This window comes from Columba livia, chromosome 2 (assembly GCF_036013475.1).
Source record: "Columba livia isolate bColLiv1 breed racing homer chromosome 2, bColLiv1.pat.W.v2, whole genome shotgun sequence".
In the NCBI taxonomy this organism is placed as follows: Eukaryota; Metazoa; Chordata; class Aves; order Columbiformes; family Columbidae; genus Columba; species Columba livia.
This window is the reverse complement of record NC_088603.1, coordinates 40,940,364-40,960,131: the sequence shown is the minus strand read 5'-3', so window position 1 is coordinate 40,960,131 and position 19,768 is coordinate 40,940,364. Positions and strand designations below refer to the sequence as shown.

General features: G+C 38.2%; 1 protein-coding gene and 1 long non-coding RNA gene across 4 annotated transcripts in view; one reads left to right on the top strand and one right to left on the bottom strand.

Moving 5' to 3' along the window:
* LOC102083767 (ubiquitin-conjugating enzyme E2 E2) overlaps window positions 1-19,768 on the bottom strand; it is a 208,188-nt gene that overhangs the window by 41,732 nt on the left and 146,688 nt on the right. The gene's annotated exons all lie outside the window — the stretch shown is intronic.
* LOC135578470 (uncharacterized) lies at window positions 901-19,761 on the top strand. 2 transcript variants are annotated; one of them, XR_010470116.1, is made up of 5 exons: window positions 901-1,034; window positions 12,958-13,049; window positions 13,958-14,024; window positions 17,180-17,266; window positions 19,442-19,761. It is a non-coding gene; the product is annotated as an uncharacterized LOC135578470 (long non-coding RNA). The 2 variants fall into 2 exon arrangements; XR_010470115.1 differs by having other exon boundaries at window positions 19,421-19,761.

Genomic DNA, 19,768 nt, shown 5'->3' with positions numbered 1-19,768 from the left:
GTTTAAGTTCATTTTTACCCTCATCCTTTATAGCAGAGCAGAATAAAGCAGAACCAGGTTATTATACTAATGTTGTCCATGAACTAGCTTTCCATGGCATTGTCTACGGCGATTCATTCTTATTATCTAATCTGAATTGCCTCAGCACACAAAAACACACATCAGAACTGAGGTTTCCCTGCCGTAGGTGCAGTCCATGGAAGATGCAGACACTCTCAACTATCTTTGGTAACATCTGACAGCTGAAAGAAAACGGATACAGTCAAGTCTCTTCCCCTTGTTCTCCTTTTATTACACAGAGCCTTGAGTTTACTACTGAAGAGATTTCCCTCTGAGGAGGGAAGCTCACCACAGAATTATCTCAATTTTTAAGACATACAACACTTTTTCTTGCAATCCTGTTTCTTGCTCATCTGGAGCAGATCCTGCCTCTAGTTGCCCTCGGTGAAGGCTTCTGGGAAGGCAGTTGCCCAGAGGGCAAAGTGGATACAAAAGTATTGGAAGACTGGCAAAATAACATAAGAGTACAGCTGGTGAGGGAAGAGGATGGATGTGACATAGCAGAAGACTACAGATTTTGCTTTCAGTGAGATACGTCTCTTGAGAAGCGCATCCGAAGCCTCATCAAAATATAACCAGTACATAGACCTCTGCTCTTTGTTTTGAACATGGTGCCAACACTGAAACTGGTCCTAAGCGAAAGTGTTGCCTTGGTCTGTACCACAGTTCGGGGCTGTCCCCATGCCTGGTGACAGCCACAAGACCAGCAGCGAGGCTGTGCTGGCACAGTGGTTGCTGGATAATCTCCATGTGGGAAGGAGTAAAGTCAACAGGAGCTATGCTGACGCTAACGTCACCAGGTGACTCAGACCCACCTGCGCACCCAGCCCAGCCCCATTCAACAAAATGAAAAACAGTGCCATTGAGGAGCATCGGCATCACACCCCCATGAGCAGCTGTAGTTCTCAGCCCTGCATTCCCATTCTTGTGTGTCTCTGCTTTGGAATGGTTACAGGCAGTGCCAGCAACACCAGGTATCTGTTGAATTTCTTCTGCTCTTCTCCCAATTCTCTCTCTTCTCCATTCTGGAAGGCCACCTCATCCACCACCTCTTCAGCCTTCACCCTTTTCTCTTCCTTTGTTACTGACAATTCTCCTTTGTAGAACCTGTGTTTTCTATTTTCTGCTTGAGGGTCATGTCTCTCCCACCCCCTCTCTCTGTACGGTGATAATTCATTGCTCCATCATAGTGGATCCTTCCTCCCTTCAGGAGGTACATGCAGATCCCACGTCCACTAACATCCCCTTTCTTTTTTCTCTCATCAACAGCCATCAACACATCCTGCTATTTTTCATCTTTCTCCAGAAAAGAGGAGGGGGTGGAAAATGGTGCAGAGGGGATTTTATTACACTACAGCAGTTACTCATTTTGTTTCTTTCTTTCCCTGTTACCCTTCTTCTGAGACGTAGAAAATGAGGAGCAAGCAGCACGGGTGCTGCAGCAACAGTGGCGTAGGGAAGGGAGTCACAGCTGCCTGCCCAGATGCTACAGTGATATCAGGAGGTACTTTTATAAATGTGTGTAATAAACAGTTGCCACAGCAGCCAAAGGAATATATTTCTACAAAAGAAAAACAAAGAGAGAGCAGCGAGCACTGAGACTGCCTGTGGCAATGGGCACAGTTGTATGGTTAATAACACCTCTGCTATGAATAAAATTAGCAGACTGGTCTCCAAGCAGTAAAATCAAAGAACAATTAAAGGAATAAACCCCTTCAGAATTAGAGATAAGTGCTTAGTTCGGCTATAATATTGATGACTTACACAGTCATCAAGAAATAAACTCTCCCCAAATTTGTACCTTTGGACTGTATAACATTTTCTTCATTTATTTTTCCTGAAAATCTGCTGAAAACTCCTAGGGTTTGTTTTTTTTTTTTTTTTTTTCATTATTTATCCTCATCTCAATTCCTTCATCTATATGGTGCAAGAAGTGGTTCTTAATACTTACTATCTAGACCAAGGCTAGAATTTTTCAGCACTAAATTTTATGCCCAAGCAATCTGAATTACTCTAAAAATTAACAAGATTTACACATTTTTAAAGAGTTGTCCATTTTTACTTTAGCTAGATGCTACTTGTAGTGAAAAAGCTTGGCTTTCCATAATCTAACACTCGAATTTGGGTCTACACTAGATCCAGGGTTTTCTGTCACCCTGCAATATTACTGGGAATTTATGTCTTACATATGTTGGAATATCAATATAATCAAATGAGGTAAGCATGATTTTTGGGTAGGTATCTCTCATTAGACTTAATTATTCATAATGGAAACCAAGGGTGAAGTGACCGGGCCACTTGTCACTCAGTAAGGCTTTGGCAGCAAGTGAAACTTCAGACAAATCCCTTACACCACTTAGTTTCCATTACTGCAACATAATTCAGCTGTAAAATTTGGATCAGACTTCCTTCCAGTTCTTCCAGTTTTCTGATTGAGACCATCTTTATGTAAGAAACCTTAAAAAAAAGAAGTAGTTTTAGGCAGGCAGTAAGAGGAGGAGGATATTAAGACATTTTTCTAACCCATGCTGCAATTCCTTCAAAGTGGTTATATCCTGCCTTTATCATGTGCTTTTTATTGAAGCCAGTTACAATTTTCATCTACACTTTGGAACCAATAGGTTTGTGGTAAATGCGACTGGAAGAATATCTAGGAAAACTGATCCCAATGAGCTGTCACAGGAGCACCAATGTATTACAGCACAACACCAGATACTGCTTCTTATGCTTATAGAGAGCGATTGAATTCAGTATGGTATGGCATCTTTTCACTGTGAATCTTCTTGAGTTTTAGCAAGATGTTTCTAGAGGTCCATTTATCACCCAAAACAATATGCTGTTTAACTTTGGGCCTTCCTGCCACTTTCTTGCAGCAAACCTGCAGCACACCCGGTCAGTGTGCCCAAAGTCTGTATGAGACAAATCCTTTTTTTCCCTTCTGATTAATTTTCTCTGCCTGCCTGTTACTGGAGCCATTAAAACTTATTGGCTGAAGCTGATGAAACCATGTTGCATTTAAAAATTATTAAGTTTTGGGCACAGTAAAAACAACAAATAGATTAAGACCAAACCTAATATCACTTATTGATTTTATTATTCACTTCTAAATAATACCCCTAAAAATTATTAGAAGTATCCTAGTGCTTTAGCAGACTGGTGTTATTCAGAGAGTACTTTGAAGCTTTTATTCTCTAAAGTCCTGTCTTCAGAGCATTCCTGAGACAGAAACCATCATGAAGAAAACTGCTTCTTAATGCACAAAATAGTTATTTATATTATAGTATCTACAGCAATTTATTCATTGCAAACACCATTACACAGTGTATGATCACAGCATGCTGAGTATTCACAATGAGATTTTAAAAATGGCAATTTTGTTAAGTATTCTCTACTTTGTTCAGCTGAACAAAATTACATAAAACCCTTCACAGAAGGTTTTCCTTGTTCAGTGCTGGAAACAATCATTTGCCTCCTATTAAACATCTATGGGCTCGATTCCCTTTTGCCACATCTCGTGTTTCTTTTTCTTCTAAAGTAATACCACTAACTGTAGTTCCAGCTCTTTTACACCATCAGAAATGGACTGTATAGTTTAAAAAAGAGAAAATATTTATCAGCCTGATTTGCCTCTATGGTAAATTATATCAAACATGATTTGTAGCCATACTTTAGCACAATAGGAAAACACAAGTAACTGGGAATGAAAAACACCACGAAAAAAATGTAAAGACTGTCCTGGGACCTTCTAATATGACCTCCAACCTTGCAACTTGGCAAGTGATACTATTTCCATGTTATTCTTGATTTGCTTTTCCTTGAAGTTTTTGTTTTCCAAGACTGACATTTATTTTTCAAAACACAATTACTTTTCAATTTAACAACATTTCCCCTTGCCCACAACAGCTGTAATTTACCATTCTATCTTTTCTAAGTTAAACAGAAAACATGACAGACAAGAGTGGGGTGGCACCATCAGGCACTATAGTTTTAAATTCTAGATATAACTTTAAAGGATGGGGTGACTGAGCGTGGACAGATAGCACAGAAAACCCACAGCAATTGGACATTTAAGAGGTGTAATAGGGAGGAAAGCATTCTTTAAAACAGCATTGACTTTTTAGTTTCTGTGGAAACCTTAGAGGCAACACAGGAGAGAGAGGTAGACAGGGTGAAAGCAGACCAGTTCAAACAGCCTAGAACAACCTGTCATGAATGGGTGTAATATACTGAAAGCTTTGGATTTGAAATCCATTGGATATGTTGATTCGGTCACTTATAAGAAAAATTATTCCAAACTCCTGCTCTTCATCAGGATGAATCATGCAGAATATATTAGCAATGAATGAATCAGCTGAACTTCAACTAACATCTCCTTTACTTTCTGATGATGGACTGATGATTTAACAAAAGAAATTTTTTAAAGTCTTATCCAAAAGAGATCTCCACAGTATCTTCAAGAAATATTAGTGTTAAGATACTCTGCAGTAATCAGACATTTCAGTAATTGAGAATGATTTAAACAGGATTATTTCTAATATATGTTCACACACATTTTCTGATTATTATGGCAAATAGGCAGTAACATTTTTCAATGACTGCATATTCTCTGTTCCTCAGAAAGCTGATTTTCTGTATGACCACTAGTCTTTCTATCCTTCCCCTACTTGGAAATGATTTATTCAACTGCCTATAAAGAGGTTTGATTTGCTCAAGACTGTCATCTTTAATAATCCCATCTAAAGGCAGTTGTCTAAATAGGAGCCTGGAAATTTTGAAACGTTATGCAACAAGAATAATTTTGTAGCTTTTTTCCTGAAGGGCCTTGATTCTGAGATTTCTTTTTGTGATGTTTTAGAGACTTCAGTTTCTACACACAAGCTGCTTGTAAAACTGTCCCGAATAATGAGGGAAAGCAATGAGAAGAAAATTTAAATAAGTTAATATATACAGAAAGAGATATCTCAAACATACAATACAGCTGTGTAACCAACAAATCTGCTCTTCTGTCTGCCCTGTAAACAGAGGAACCAGCTTGAATACAGACTCCCCTCATCTTAGTGAGAGATTCACACATGCTTACACGTGAAACGCTTGCTTACACAAGGAAACAACTCCATATTATGGCACAGATTAACTAACATGATGTTAAACACATTATAAAACAAGTCATTTCCTCCTGAGTAAACAAGCCTATAAAGCCAACAGGCACAGAAAAAGGAAATTTGATTCTGAAATCCATATACTTCAAAAGCAGATTCCTTTTATTTAGTCAATTTAGTTAAGAGGCTGTCTTATTTCTCCAGATCTCTGGTAAACAGAAGAAAACACACTTGGAAATTACTGGCGAACAGACTTGTTTTCACAACATTTGTTCTTCATTTGAAATTATTAACTTACTTCAAATATGGACACCAGCCATAGGTCCAAGGTGAAAGAAACCTTAAAATGTCTCAAATTTTGACTGAGACATTGCCTCCATTGCAGTCCACATTCTGACTTACCAGAAGAAAACACCATTTACAGGCAATTTTCTTTGTACTATCTGTGAGGACCAAGCAATTTACACCACTTGACTGACTAGTTGAAATAAATGGGAATCTGGCAAAATTCTGGGAAGTGTTTCCATGAGACTGGGACCTGGTAATGTGGATTCTTCTACTTCATTAGAATATTTTTAAGACTTTTTAATGCATTCCTTCCCTGTACTTATCTGGATTCGTGACAGGGTGAACAGAAAATAAAATCCACAGAAATTTCTCATTTTTCTATCAGGATAATTTTCTCCTAGGATCTTTTGGGAGTAGCTTTGGGACTGATGTTAGGAAAGGGCTTACACAGGACTCTGCTTTCTGTGCTGAGGTTGCTGGAAATCCTCTCAAAGTCAGAGCTGGAGCTACCAAGTGAAATTGCTAAAACAGTCCCAGAAACTGGTTATGCCATGGATCACTATAAGAACGGGGCCATTCCAATGTGCTTTTCAATAAAGGTGAGCTTATCTGGGACAACTGAGGCTACATTTTTCTCAGTATACAGACCTCCGCTGCGCTCCCAGGATCAGGACTGTTGATTAGAAAACCCTTCCCTATAAATGGCTTATTTTAATCCCTGGCTTTATTCAAAAGCATTAGGATGGAAAGCTGGAAAGTGATCCCGGGATGGGTGATGGCAGAATTGGTTCAAGAAAGGAAGGATGCTCACTTGTCATTTGAAAGCTATAGTGAAAAGGTATGGCTGGAAGGGGAAGATGTCCACCTCTATTCTCAGTATGGGAAGGTGAACAACTGGTGTGCAGGTACCCCCTTGTGACAGCAATCTTCACCTCAGAGCTGGAGAACTCAGAGCTCTGTAAGATCCCCCTCAAGCTTTCAAGTGACGCTTCTACTGTTATAGGCCTCACACATGGTCTACTCTACAAATGATGCTTTGTCCAACAAAGAAACAACATTAGTAAGGGAGAAGCAGCATTATCATATGTAATTCGTAATCAAATATTTTGTCAGAGAAGAATTAAACTTCACATCTATAAGACCTGTTTTTTTATAACCACAGCGTATGTTCCCTACATCAAGATATAATACCAGCAACAGTTGAAATTACCATTACAATTTCCTTGGCAACAGTTACTTGGAATCCTTACTCACGCAGATGTTTCTTGCATGACAAAAACTACATTTGTGTTATTTTCCTTTCCATTTTCAGTCCCAGCTCATCTCCTTTGTTCAGCTGCCAGTGATACCTTCTCACATCATTGTTTGTTCACTTGTAATACACCTGGTTGTGTGCATTAAGTGACAAATGGCCAGTCTCTTGAGTCAGAGCTACCACAAGGAGAACCACAGAACACTACACCAGTCATTCTGAAATTTGCCACGTAAAAATAAAACGTAGCTTAACCTATGAACACTAGAGTTATATTACTTATCTTTATCATGCATTACTGCTTATCTTTACTGTCCTAATCACGCTTGTTTAAGCCTTGTGTATTCAAAGCAAACAGCTGGAGCAAATGGCTATGAGCTATAGAAATCTTAATCTTGTGGTCTCTGGTTCAGCACTAGCCTAGATGGCTTCTGTCCAAATTGTTCGTACTTGGAGGCTCTTTGGTGGTCTGCATCTAATGAATAGGGTTTTTATGAATCCATTTCTTAGTGGACAAATGTCCCAAGTCATAACAATATCACTGCTGATTGCGGCCTTGCTGGCAACTGACTTGATGGAGGAGGAAATAGTCTTTGGCTGGATGTGCCAGTTCTTGCTTTAGGCCCTGAGAATGCTGTGGGAATACATGCCAGCCGGCTGCCTGTCCTTACTGGTTATTCACAGGTTAATTAGGAATCTATCTGTGCTAATCACTGTAATGGTCAGGTCGGTACTCCTCACAAACATTGCACTGGGTGTAATAGTTTTAACAGAAAAACGTCCTGCCTTTTTTCTAACACAGAGGGAAGGCATAGTGGATATACTTCAAGTCCTATTACTGTTTAGGTAACTTGGATATGATCAAAATCAGTGATGGTCCACCTGTACTGCTTGTGATAATTTAGCAGAAATCTATCTGCCTGAGAAAGATTTAAATATACCACTTCATGTATTAAGAGGAAGAACTGTTCCTCTGTCAGATCATATTGAATCACAGTGGTGTGTATATGCATTCTTGTCACAGTTTCTGCACTTTTACCCGTTTTGATGCCTTCAAAATTACCTTTTTTAAAATTAATGTACTTGCCAATTGTATATTCTGGAAGGGATAGCAGCTGTTTCCTCACAACTGTACACATAGCCTTTTGAAGAAAATTTTGTTTATTAATAGTAATCTGTTTTTTATAGCTTTGCAATTTCTAAGATAATAGGGCAAAACACAATTTTCCTTTCATGTTCTCTGCATACTGAAGCGACAGATGCAATTGCAAGAGACTACTCATGCTGAGGGCAAAACTTAGTACTGCTTAATGTGACTTAATGACTAAAAAATGTGTATCATTTATAGATGACATCTAGTACTCAGCTAAGATATTATTATGGTCAATGAGTACTCTTCCCTGCCAGTTAGTAAAAAGATTTGGAATTAAATCTGTTTTTATTTTACTTGTTCAAGTAGACACAATGAAAGCAAACGAGCTAACCACATGAGTAACACAAATGAGATTTGGTCCTTGCTCTTAATCCTTTTCTAGACAAAAGCCAGAATATATATTTTAACTTGAAACAGAGAACTGAGAGAAAGGGGGATAAAACCAGGAGTGAAGAAAGGCTATTTTACAGCTACATAGATCTCTAAATACCTCCAGGAACTTTGCATAATAAGGGCAGCTACTTTCAGTTATCACTCTATGGCCCATGACAATGTTTGCAGGAAAGCACTTCTTTCTCCCTCAGGCAATGCTATCAAGTTAGCGCGGATCTCTTGAAATAAGTAAGTGCTGTATTTAAAGCTAAATGCATAGCATATGGAGGATTGGAGTTGTGCTCTGGAGAACACCCCCCACCCGAAGGCACTCAGGCATGCCAACAAACACCTCTACAAAATGTGGCAAATATGACAGGGAAAATGCCAGAATACAGACATTTCCTGTAGATTTTAACTCAAGTCAAGAGACAATCTTGTGTGATAGAGAGACCACAGGGTCCACAACTTATCTTGAACTACCTCAAGACACAATGTACACAATGAATTAGTGTTTAATACACGAGCACTATTTCCCTTATGGGATACATTACTTAGCTTTTCCTAAAGCTACCAAAGCAATCCACATGCTTCTTTACCAAACTAGGTGTATTCAACGCCAATGCAGAGAAGCTGTGAGTGACACTCAACTTTTCCAGGAAGCGAAGGCTCAATCCAGTGCACTCCAGAGTTGATCTGGTGTTCAGTGATGTCAGTGATGAAACTCCCACTGACTTCAATACATTGAAATGCACAAAAAAGAGCACTTATAAGCCACTTGTAAGCCCATAAAATGTGCATGCAGTTCTGCTCACAATTTTAAAATCTCTTATTTTTAATGAGTCTTGCTAAAAAAAAAAAAAATTGCCTATGCAATTGTACACACAAATTTATGCTCACATGCTTTAAATTTTTTTTTTCAGTTTATCACGTTAGGAAACATATTTCAAAACTGTATCCTCAGATGATCAACCCCCTCTCCCACCTCAAACCTTCTAAATCAAAAAGCAGCGGATGGTGGTGCGGTCTGCGCAACCACCAAGCTTTGATCGAGGTTTTTCCGTTACAGCAATATTTTAGAACCATGCAAAAAATATGAACCAAACTTGTTGGTTGACTTCCATTCCTACCACTTCTCTGACATTCAAAACTGAAATGTCAGTTCCTCTGTGAAATAAGAGAACTCTGTAATTTGGGAAGTCTATTAACTTGTCTGACAAAACTAGATTTATTACATTTTTGGCATATATTCCTTCACAAGCTAATATTCTTTGCTTAAATAATATTTCTGTTTTCATTTGCATCTGTATACTTATTTTCAAGTAATTTTATCACTAACAAGGATTATTGCTGAGTTCAGGACTCAAATCTTATTGCAATTCAAAAAAATGGGAACAATTTCACATTAATATTTTCTCTGCAAAGGTAAAAGGTTAAACTGAGTAGCACTAGACACAAGAAAATGAATTAGTAAGCTGAAGGAGAGATAATCAGTATGGCTTCAAGGTTAATTTTCTGTTATTTATTGCAGCTGTTTGGTGTTCTTTTTTCCTTAACTTCTAGCAGTGTGCCAATCCAGTGCTATCACAGCAGACACTACACAAACATCAACAGAAACCATGTCTAAAAATCACACTCTCTTTCAGAACCCCACCCCTGCTCCACAGCTACTCCCTCCTAAAAAATCTGCAACAAAGTAATATCCTTTTTGTTGAAAATCAGGAAACTGAAGTCCTGGCAAACTGACAGGTAAAGTTAATTTATTTTCCTCAAAAACATGACAGTGTGAATAAGAGGTGTTCAGAAACGTAAGCGGCCAGCTGCCTTCTCGGATGTGACTGTAAACACTGCATTTAAATACAGAATCATAATATTTACGAACAGAAATAACACACAGTGTGTCTTTAAAAATCCCTCCGACATTGTCCAGATTTTTTTTTTGTGTGGTAAACAAACCTGTATAAACAGTGGGAAGTAAAAGTGGATTAAAAATAATTTAATTTTTTTGCAAATGAAGCAGTCTTGTCAACATCAACAGCTACTACTGTTATCCTAACACTGCTGTCTTATTTCATTCTTCTTGTTTTAACATTATAAAACTGATAAATATATTTTGCTTCACAAATTGAGGGAAGACTGAAAACCTCAACTTTTTCTAACTTCATAAGCTTTGGAGAATTTATCTAAAATATTTTAACATTTAGAAGCCCGCAGTTCTTATTGTATAAATAAAGTTACATCTGAACTTGCAACTTTCCAACAAATGACAAAACAGATTTAGTGCAAGTCAGATGGTTTTGCCACAAATATAATTTCAGTTTATGGTTATCAATCTAGGCAAATTAGGATTTCCCAACAATGTCAGTTAAAAGTTTGGTATTGACTTATCTTTTGTCAAAAAAGTCAGTTACTTTTTTTCATCCCTTTTCATCTCTGTTTCCCTATAATAGCCACAAGTATTCTATGATTCTATGAAATATTTTTTATTTGTGGGCCATAAAATATTACAGTAATTCATTACATATGGAATTGGCATACTTGTTATAGCTACCTAGTGTACATTTCAATACCAAAATACATTTCTCAGTTTAATACACTACTAATGAATCAACTAAAATTCAAGTGGTTTGGGGCTTCACCTGACACTTTAACTTATTGCTCCTATAATCACATCATGAGCAGAAGCGGCCTTGTAATTCTCACTTCATGTTCAGGCAATAGTAGTGAAACTCATTGTAATATTTTTGTTCTGTGGTTTATAATTACTTCCAAATTTCAGAAAATGTATTTATGTGCCCATTGACATGATTTTTTTCAGGGGGGGTTTCTGTTATGCTAGCCACCACAGATGCCTAAAAATAAACATCCAAAGAATGCATATCCAAATATACATCCAAAGGAATTTTTTTAGCATTTCAAACAAAAGAGTTTGCTTCATTAAAATACTTCACACCAGACCTCCACAGCAGAGACCGACCCAGAACCAGAAACTCCTGACTGAGGAGTAGGGGTGGGCAGCCCTTCCCTTGCCAAAGAGATTTTCAAACCCTTTGACAACCTCTGCTTCAGTTGTTCTTTGCTCATTCAATGACACTATTTGTACAGGCATACAGAAGAAAAAAAAGAAAGGTTTTGAACAATGCCCAGTCCTTTGCTGCGGACTTTCCACCACTGCCGAGGAGAAGATCTGGACTTCAGGTGTTGGGGGATAGTTTTTATAAAGTTGCTTCTCCACAGTCACACGTAGCACAGCTTGCAGCCTTTGCTCTACAATATTTAAAACTTAATAACATGTTGCTGCAAATACTTTCTACCAGGTGACGTCAATGAAAATATTCACAGCACTATAAAGAGGAGTCATTAATTATCTTCAGGTCTTACAGAACATCAGGATCTAGTACTAAAAATATATATGGACATGAACAACAATGTTTTGTGCACGTAAAGCTACTTAAGGACATAGCTTCCCAGGACCCACACTTCCAAGCTGCAGCTTGCTGTTTTTGAAAGCAAAGTGAAAAGTTGCACTCCAGGAACTGAAATACAATTCTTTTATAGCATTATTTTTCAGCCAGTACACTACGAGGAGACACTAACAAGCAAGGCCTATTTAGTTCTGTTGAGCAATGAATAAACTCAGTTATCCAAAGATGGAATATTTCACAACAAGACCTAAGAGTTTCGTGTTGGATTTTCAGGGGTAATTTTTGCTTTTTGTGTACAGAGCATGAGATCAGTACCCACAGCAGGTACAGAATACAAGGCTCGCTATCAGCTCAGAGGAACGCTACAATCAGGTTTTCATCTGTTCAGCAGAAATTCAAAACTGGGATGTCTTGTGTCGAACATCTGCATCTACTGCACCACACGACAGTCGTAAACACTTTGTAGAGCTCAGGGTGAAGGGATCTCACCTCCACACCACAACACCTTGGTATGCTGCCAGTTGTCAGTCATAATTAACTCTTTTAACTACAGAAATAGGCTCAGCCTCATTTCAATAAATACCACAGGGAGAGGAAGATGAGAAAACACACTGTGGTACCTCTAAAGAGTAGAATACTTCAGCCTATTTGCAGTCAGATTCACTGATTATAAGGCATCCATTTAGTCTGAGCTGGGCGAGCAACGTCTCTGTCAATGGGTAGAATAAACACTATTTAGAGTGGAACCATTTGTAATATGCTTTAATTGGCAATTTTCCCTTAGTGAATAATATAACATCTTTCATACAAGGATTCTGCAGCTCTGTGATTTTTTGTCCCTGTATTAAGAGATATGAAAACTACTGCACAGAATGAATTCTCTTAATAATAGAGCTTAGAATAAAACATCCATTATTACAGGGATCAGACTGGTCTTCTACAACCATACGAATGCAACCAGAGCAAGAAAGTAATGTAAAACACCCATGTACTTAAAATTAGTATATTTTCTCCAGAACAGATGGTAATATAAAATATGAATTAAGAGTAACTTCACATAAATTAATGAAAAAAGCCTTTTTTCAATAGTAGAAGATACCTCACTCTTTATAAACTGTGTTTACACTTACAGGATTTCTACTGCATGAAGATATGGTCAGGAGGTTCAGTCAACAAAGAACTGCGTATGTTTTTTGTAGGCTATGCAGAGGCTTGCAGACTAGACAGACTGACAACACCAAAATGTCACTGAGACTGTCTTTCAAAGGGACAGCTGACGGAGTTCTGCACAAATTTGATCTCTTCCAGGGAAAGGTAACCTGAAATGATGAAGTCCAATTGACTGGGAGCATCCAGGAGCTGGAACATACTCTCACATAAAATCGCTGGGTGTTGATAAGGTGAGTTCCATTGATAGCCAGACTCTGCAGTTTAAAGTGACTGGAAAGTCTCAACTGAAGAAAGTTTTAATTCTTTGTCTTTTAAAAAGATTTCTATATGCTTTGTTTTTCTCACTTAAATTGGGCAGTACCTATCCTTCAAGGGTCTGTACTGGGACCAATACTATTCAATATCTTTACTCATGATATAGACAGTGGGATCGAGTGCACCCTCAGCAAGTCTGCAGACGGCACCAAGCTGAGTGGTGCAGCTGATATACTTGAGGGACGAGATGTCATCCAGAGGGACCTGGACAGGCTCAAGGAGTGTGCCCATGTGAACTTTGTGAAATTCAACAAGGTCAAGTACAAGGTCCTGCACCTGGGTTGTGGCAATCCCCAAGAGTAATACAGACTGGACTACGAATGAATTGAGAGTAGCCCTGCAGAGAAAAACTTGGGGATACCGACGTGAGGCGTCAATGTGTGCTTGCAGCCCATCATCTCCTGGGCTGCATAAAAAGAAGTGGGACCAGCAGGTCAAGAGAAGCGACTCTCTCTACTCTGCTCTGGTGTGGCCCCACCTGGAGTCCGATCCAGTTCTGGGACTCCCAGCACAAGAAGGATGTGGACCTGCTGGAGACGGTCCAAAGGATGGCCAGAAAAATGATCAGAGGGCTGGAACACCTCTCCTGTGAGGACAGGCTGAGAGAGTTGGGGTTGTTCAGCTTGGAGAAGAGAAGCTTCAGGGAGAACTTATTGTGGTCTTTCAATACTAACAGGCAGTTAATAAGAAAGATGGAGAGAGATTTTTTTTACCAGGGTCTGTAGTGACAGGACAAAGGGCAATGGTTTTAAAGTGAAAGATGGTATACGTAGATTGGATGTAAAGAAGACCTTCTTTTTTTATTTTTTTTTTTTTTAATGAGTTTGGTGAGGCACTGGAACAGGTTGCCCAGAGAAGCTGTGAATGCCCCATTGCTGGAAGTGTTCAAGGTAAGTTTGCATGAGGCTTTGAACAATCAGAACTGGCGAAAGATGTCCTCACCTATGTCTCCTAATCCCAGGGCTGGACTAGATGATCCTTAAAGGTCCCTTCCAATCCAAACCATTTGGGTTTTCTATGATTATATCAAGTTGCTCTATATTAAAAAATACACTAGACAATCATAATACATCATACTCTATGAGGATATACATATTTCCAAGATTTCATTTTCACTAGTAGAGACATCTACTTTTCTTTATATTTCCCAGTGTGTTCTTATCAGAATACAAACACTTTAAACAGCTTACTGGTATCAATTAGAGCTGCTTGTAGTAGAATGAAAAGAACCTGCTTGTAATACATACATATGTTAAAGAAGCTCTCATATATTAATGTAATGGGCCAAAATTTGTCATTATATGATTCACTGACTTAACTGGAGTTTTTCTAGCTTACTTAAGGATTAAACTTGGCTCAGTAAGATCATTAGAAAAATAAAAGACTATGGAAATATTTTTTTTAAATCATGGAAGTGGATTGTGTAAGATCACAATGGAGTAAAAAAGTAACTAGCAGGATGAAGATAAATACACAAAACTCTGTATGGGTACCAAGATCAATATTGTCAGAATGTGATCTGATGCTAAGAAACACACATGCACTATCAGAAAAACAAGAATACAGTAATTTCTCAGAGGTTCAATGCAAAAGACATTATCCCCTTAGAGAAAATGTTATAAAAGGCTTTCTCTCTTCAGAGAAAGCAACAGAATGGAAGGGAATGAAAAGTGGTAGGAAATACCTCTGCATCTCCAAACGCTATTCAAAGTTAGAAAATGAAAACGTTTCATTACAAGATGAGGAAAAAGAAACAGATGATCAAAGTCAGCCAACTCGCTTATTTATATCTCAGGAAACACCTCAGTCTGCACTTTGTCAATCTGCAGAAAGCGAAAGATTTTTCTGACCTCATAAATTGGCAAGAAATGGCTTGTGTACTGATCTGTTCAGCTCAGCAGATATTTGGCACCATTTATCCTGGCTCTCACAGAACCAAATACACCTACCATGAGGGTGATTGCTATGGAGTTTCTCAAGGTCAAGAGGAAAAAGCCTCATTTAAGCAACTGCTATGTCACAGTGGTGTCATGTCAGCTCTGGTCTAATTGCCTGACAAAGCTGAAGATGGTGACCACTGAATGCTACTATTGTCACTATTCTGTACCTCTGGACACAGTAGAGCTACAGTATAGTGAGGCAGGACCTCTAAAAAATTGTTAGCAATGTCATGTTAAAAAGTCATGAGGAGATGACACCTTATTTATAGCCTGGTGTTTTCATTCAGCTTCCTAACTAATTTGCTATGCAGGTATTGTCACTAATAAGTTGAAATGTAGCACTGTATTGGCATAGAAGCATCTAAAGAGAACATGTCTAAACATACAGGAGTGGCTGAATTAGTCCTGGTAGTATATATTCACATTCACATTCGTCAATAACTTGGTATGTGAATAGGAAATAAGGTGTTTATTCACCAAGATAAATGAGATTTTCCAGCATCATAGTCATTCACTTTTAGGTCTAAGTATGCATGCTGGCAAGATCTATGTATGGATTGTATGCTAGGACTAGACTGCAAATGGAATTTACTATTTTTAAAATTATATTCACTTTCTTAAAAGTACGTATCTTGAAGAAAACTTTTCTAAAATTTTCATTCTAAAGTTTAAAACTGCAGAGCCTCTCTCCCATATTTGAACTGGGCACTTGAGAAATACAACCATACTTTCTGCTCTTCATCAGAGCATCATGTACACCCACTGTTAGAGAGACAAACACATCAGACCTGTGGCTGTGGAGGGAGAGCTTCTTCCATGTATTATTTCTAAAATCAGCACAACTATTTTGTACCTTCTATATGCGTTACCCCTTCAGAACATGGGGTATCCTTTTCAGATAAGTTGATCTTCTATATCCTGATGGTTTTCTTTAAATAAATATCAGCATGGCAAATTGGCTCCAGTACATTAGTGCAACCCATACAGTGAGCAGGACTGGCCACCAAACAGATCCTGTGACAGCTACCGTTTTAAGCACAAATAAAAGGCTGTAAAAGAAGATGTACCTGTTTTATTAAAGATTTCACATTACCTCTTCAATGGCTTCTGCCTGCCGACAAGCACACACATAACCTAGACATCAGCAGCGGGAATTACCTATTCGCTTGAAGTGTGTATTTGCTGACTTAATGAGTTTAGCATTTGTCATGTACACAGAGGTGTTGACAAACACAATCTTCTTGTCCTTCCTTAATCATTTTGTGGAGCAAGAAATTACTCAGTTCATTCTTCTTCCTTACTTTACTTTTTCCACACTATGGTAGCGTGCCAAAAACCAGCTCACAGCCATTTCCCTTCTCTAATATACAAAGTCAAAGTAAATTTCCATCTGGCAAATGAAATGAGATGTTGATTAGGAATGCAATATATTTGAAACATTTGACCTTTAAAGCACAAAAAACTTGCATCTGAAATACAGTAAGTTTGTCATATATCCACAAAGCCACATCAAATCAGGAAACGCAGTTGTTAGAGCTGATTAATGCTGACTTGGCAGTTTCATGATTTTTGTATATATGTGTCATAGCCCTAGCTCTGTAAAAGGAACACTGCCAAGTCCTTGACTTCTCAAATATGTTCTTTTAAACTGCTATCCTCTTGTGGAATTATGTTATATATATTCCAATTATATTATGGTTAAGTAAGATCTCAGATTTTACCTTCAAACTGACAAAGTGTAGCAAAGCAAACATTTGAGAAATTGAAATACAATCTAAATGTTACCAGTTTCATGCTATTGATAATTGCTGTGTCAAAAGTCATCAAACTGTGAACTTTCTTCATGTTATTTGGAAACTCGTCCCCTGAAATACAAGTTCTAGAAAGAGCTTCAAATATTTTTCCCATGTTGAAACAAACTGATTTATGAGCTCAGACATTGTCTATCAGTTGCCTAACAATAAGAAGCACAAACACTGAGTATGAGAAACCTTTAGTTATGTAGCATTCAATCACTTCAATTCAACTCATTTCCTCATTCTACATAAGTGTAGACTTAGATTCTACCCGTATGGAGGACGACTTATTCAGACCTTATCTTTCAGGGATTACTGCAGCAGTTAGCTCTACCCAAGACTTTCTGCCTGGATCTGGGGGAAGAATTAAGGTGTGAAAAAGGGGAAAGATTTCAGGTATGTACAAGTTCTCCAGCTCTTCCTCTTGGGTTACAGGCTACAACAAGAAACATAGGGCTAAGGTGATAAAAAAAAAATTGCAGGAAAAATTCTCTTACAAAACCTACTATGCCAGCGATAGGTTGAGTATTATTCCTGTTGAATATAGGCAAGTTGGCAGTACAGGCTCCTGGTAAACGTATGATATTTTGAACATATTTTGGGGTTCAGATATTCCTCTTAGAGATTAAAAGCATTCACCATGTGTCCCAGTCCTGCTTTAACAAGACTGGAAAGAACTTTGTACTGATTTCAATTAAAATTAAGCTCTTCCCAAATACAGTTTTGTATTTTGTTTAATTGAATGCACAAGCATGCTATCCAGTAGAGGGGGTATAGCTCAACCATTTCACTTCGTTGAAGGGGTTGTCACAACTGAGGACAATATGAAGAAGATATAAGCAGGAAAGCTGTGAAAATTTACATGCCTTTAGAAAGCGGAGCTGCAAGGGGACAAAATAGGAAAATAAATATTAATTTGAAGCTTCTCATTGTTTAATATAAACCAACCAAAACCCAGAATACACCACAAGTACCTTCAATCGATTTCAGATTGAAACCTGTTAATACTGTTAAGTATTCTATCTCAACAGTATACATACCCTACTTATTTTGAAAAAAGATATTTTGCGTGTTAAAAATTCTGGAAATAAACCCAAGCACCATGTAATTCAATCAGTCTTTTCATTACAGCAAAATGAGGTGTTGATGTATTCTCCTTGAGAAATGATGGGTAAAAAACGCCATTATGTGAGTCCAATCCAGTTGAACTGTAACGGTTGTACAACACTTTGCTATATCCCCACTGGTAAAAGCAAATTCTGGTGAGGAAAATTCCCTCCCCCAAAATGAAGCACACCTCAAAGACAGATAGAAGATGCATTTTTATGTTACAGAACTCCTGGCTGCTATCAAACCAACAGCAGCTAGCAAAAGGAAATTTTTCAGATTTCCAAAAAAATGCTTCAAGAATGTCAACAAATATACAAGCTGTGTTAACAAGTAAGTTCAGGCTCAAACTAGCAAACCGATCTCCCATTTACAAGGCCTTAGATTTTGAGTAACTACATTAGACATTTTTATGTGAAGACCTCACAAATACCTTTGAGGCCAAGGTGTGGTTGCACAGCACTTCCCAAATTAGACTATTAGGTCATGATTCAAGAAAGCTCTTAATAACTGCTTAATTACTAACCCAAATGCATATGTGCTATTCAAAGTCAGACTCTGGAAATGGCAGCACCCAATGCAGGAAACCCATTTTGAGTTTGCTCCAGGCCAGTAAGCGCAGCAGGACTTGCAGAACGTGTCCAGAAGAAAGCCTGGTCAGTTTTGAATTCTGCAGAAGCTTTGCAACACTTCAGAGAAATACCCATGTATTCTCAGACTCCAACTGTGGTGTAGTTTAAGATAAAAAAAAAACCCAACCCTGCTACAATGTCTTAGAAAGTTAAAATGCTTTGTCACAGACCAGAGCAATTTATGTTTAAAAGGTATAATACCCTGATGTTAAATGTCAAGCTATTCCTATACTGTAAAAATAAATTCTAGTGTTGAATCTTACAGCCCAAGGATTCAATTGGAGTTAAAGAGGTGTAATTCAGGATGGCATTAGCTCAATTGTGGCCACACAATTTGTGTTACTAAAACCAGTATCACATGGGTAACTATGCATATCTGCTCTATTCATGTAAATGTGGGGGGTTTATACACATCAGTTTTGTGCATGCAATGTAGGCACCTATCAGTTACAGAAACAACTCTAAGTGTACCTGTGCTACCTAGTTCCCTGTATCTCCATTAATGATATTCAAGGTAATCCCAAGAGGTTGGTCCTCTTACAAGCCACACACGCATGGGATGATTGTCAACCACAGTGACCCCAACTTACTTAGAAATAATTACATTCATAGGAGGGAGTTTTTGCCCAGTGTACTGTTGTAGGAAAATAGGAAATTAGGATTTTAGGCCTATATCAGTGTTATAAGCTGTGCTGCTAAGGCTGAAAGTCTCAGCTTGTCCCCTGTACAGTCCTTACCCAGAACCATGAGCGTGGTTACCTTATGCTTGCTTTGTGCCTTTAGTTAAGACATTGATAAATGCTATTCTTAGGGTTGCTGATTTCTATGCTAGACTGGTGAACTATGGATAACAAATGAGACAGGTGGAACTTCAAAAGAAGCTAGCCCTGCGACCTGATGACCTGTCGTTCTGTACTTGCCAAGAAAGAAGAAGTGGAACCTGCAGACCACTGGAACGGAAGGAACCTGAGGATATCGACAGTGATAGATATCGACAGTGATAGACAGTGATAGATTTTGTTTAGTTGCATAATATCTGTTAGAACCCTATATAATGACTAGTTATACTGCTGTATGATTGTCACTCTCTGAGGAGGTGACCCAACGCTGCTGTTCCTGTGAATCTTCTACAATAAATACTGCTCAGAGTAACCCACAA